This window comes from Psittacula echo, assembly GCF_963264785.1.
Source record: "Psittacula echo genome assembly, contig: SCAFFOLD_33, whole genome shotgun sequence".
In the NCBI taxonomy this organism is placed as follows: domain Eukaryota; kingdom Metazoa; phylum Chordata; class Aves; order Psittaciformes; family Psittacidae; genus Psittacula; species Psittacula echo.
The window spans coordinates 2,501-5,000 of record NW_027664160.1 but is presented as its reverse complement, the minus strand read 5'-3'; positions in this window follow the sequence as shown (position 1 = coordinate 5,000).

Here is a 2,500-nt window from a genome sequence, read left to right as displayed (position 1 = left end):
TTAGGGTTAGGGTTAGGGTTAGGGTTAGGGTTAGGGTTAGGGTTAGGGTTAGGGTTAGGGTTAGGGTTAGGGTTAGGGTTAGGGTTAGGGTTAGGGTTAGGGTTAGGGTTAGGGTTAGGGTTAGGGTTAGGGTTAGGGTTAGGGTTAGGGTTAGGGTTAGGGTTAGGGTTAGGGTTAGGGTTAGGGTTAGGGTTAGGGTTAGGGTTAGGGTTAGGGTTAGGGTTAGGGTTAGGGTTAGGGTTAGGGTTAGGGTTAGGGTTAGGGTTAGGGTTAGGGTTAGGGTTAGGGTTAGGGTTAGGGTTAGGGTTAGGGTTAGGGTTAGGGTTAGGGTTAGGGTTAGGGTTAGGGTTAGGGTTAGGGTTAGGGTTAGGGTTAGGGTTAGGGTTAGGGTTAGGGTTAGGGTTAGGGTTAGGGTTAGGGTTAGGGTTAGGGTTAGGGTTAGGGTTAGGGTTAGGGTTAGGGTTAGGGTTAGGGTTAGGGTTAGGGTTAGGGTTAGGGTTAGGGTTAGGGTTAGGGTTAGGGTTAGGGTTAGGGTTAGGGTTAGGGTTAGGGTTAGGGTTAGGGTTAGGGTTAGGGTTAGGGTTAGGGTTAGGGTTAGGGTTAGGGTTAGGGTTAGGGTTAGGGTTAGGGTTAGGGTTAGGGTTAGGGTTAGGGTTAGGGTTAGGGTTAGGGTTAGGGTTAGGGTTAGGGTTAGGGTTAGGGTTAGGGTTAGGGTTAGGGTTAGGGTTAGGGTTAGGGTTAGGGTTAGGGTTAGGGTTAGGGTTAGGGTTAGGGTTAGGGTTAGGGTTAGGGTTAGGGTTAGGGTTAGGGTTAGGGTTAGGGTTAGGGTTAGGGTTAGGGTTAGGGTTAGGGTTAGGGTTAGGGTTAGGGTTAGGGTTAGGGTTAGGGTTAGGGTTAGGGTTAGGGTTAGGGTTAGGGTTAGGGTTAGGGTTAGGGTTAGGGTTAGGGTTAGGGTTAGGGTTAGGGTTAGGGTTAGGGTTAGGGTTAGGGTTAGGGTTAGGGTTAGGGGTTAGGGTTAGGGTTAGGGTTAGGGTTAGGGTTAGGGTTAGGGTTAGGGTTAGGGTTAGGGTTAGGGTTAGGGTTAGGTTAGGGTTAGGGTTAGGGTTAGGGTTAGGGTTAGGGTTAGGGTTAGGGTTAGGGTTAGGGTTAGGGTTAGGGTTAGGGTTAGGGTTAGGGTTAGGGTTAGGGTTAGGGTTAGGGTTAGGGTTAGGGTTAGGGTTAGGGTTAGGGTTAGGGTTAGGGTTAGGGTTAGGGTTAGGGTTAGGGTTAGGGTTAGGGTTAGGGTTAGGGTTAGGGTTAGGGTTAGGGTTAGGGTTAGGGTTAGGGTTAGGGTTAGGGTTAGGGTTAGGGTTAGGGTTAGGGTTAGGGTTAGGGTTAGGGTTAGGGTTAGGGTTAGGGTTAGGGTTAGGGTTAGGGTTAGGGTTAGGGTTAGGGTTAGGGTTAGGGTTAGGGTTAGGGTTAGGGTTAGGGTTAGGGTTAGGGTTAGGGTTAGGGTTAGGGTTAGGGTTAGGGTTAGGGTTAGGGTTAGGGTTAGGGTTAGGGTTAGGGTTAGGGTTAGGGTTAGGGTTAGGGTTAGGGTTAGGGTTAGGGTTAGGGTTAGGGTTAGGGTTAGGGTTAGGGTTAGGGTTAGGGTTAGGGTTAGGGTTAGGGTTAGGGTTAGGGTTAGGGTTAGGGTTAGGGTTAGGGTTAGGGTTAGGGTTAGGGTTAGGGTTAGGGTTAGGGTTAGGGTTAGGGTTAGGGTTAGGGTTAGGGTTAGGGTTAGGGTTAGGGTTAGGGTTAGGGTTAGGGTTAGGGTTAGGGTTAGGGTTAGGGTTAGGGTTAGGGTTAGGGTTAGGGTTAGGGTTAGGGTTAGGGTTAGGGTTAGGGTTAGGGTTAGGGTTAGGGTTAGGGTTAGGGTTAGGGTTAGGGTTAGGGTTAGGGTTAGGGTTAGGGTTAGGGTTAGGGTTAGGGTTAGGGTTAGGGTTAGGGTTAGGGTTAGGGTTAGGGTTAGGGTTAGGGTTAGGGTTAGGGTTAGGGTTAGGGTTAGGGTTAGGGTTAGGGTTAGGGTTAGGGTTAGGGTTAGGGTTAGGGTTAGGGTTAGGGTTAGGGTTAGGGTTAGGGTTAGGGTTAGGGTTAGGGTTAGGGTTAGGGTTAGGGTTAGGGTTAGGGTTAGGGTTAGGGTTAGGGTTAGGGTTAGGGTTAGGGTTAGGGTTAGGGTTAGGGTTAGGGTTAGGGTTAGGGTTAGGGTTAGGGTTAGGGTTAGGGTTAGGGTTAGGGTTAGGGTTAGGGTTAGGGTTAGGGTTAGGGTTAGGGTTAGGGTTAGGGTTAGGGTTAGGGTTAGGGTTAGGGTTAGGGTTAGGGTTAGGGTTAGGGTTAGGGTTAGGGTTAGGGTTAGGGTTAGGGTTAGGGTTAGGGTTAGGGTTAGGGTTAGGGTTAGGGTTAGGGTTAGGGTTAGGGTTAGGGTTAGGGTTAGGGTTAGGGTTAGGGTTAGGGTTAGGGTTAGGGTTAGGGTTAGGGTTAG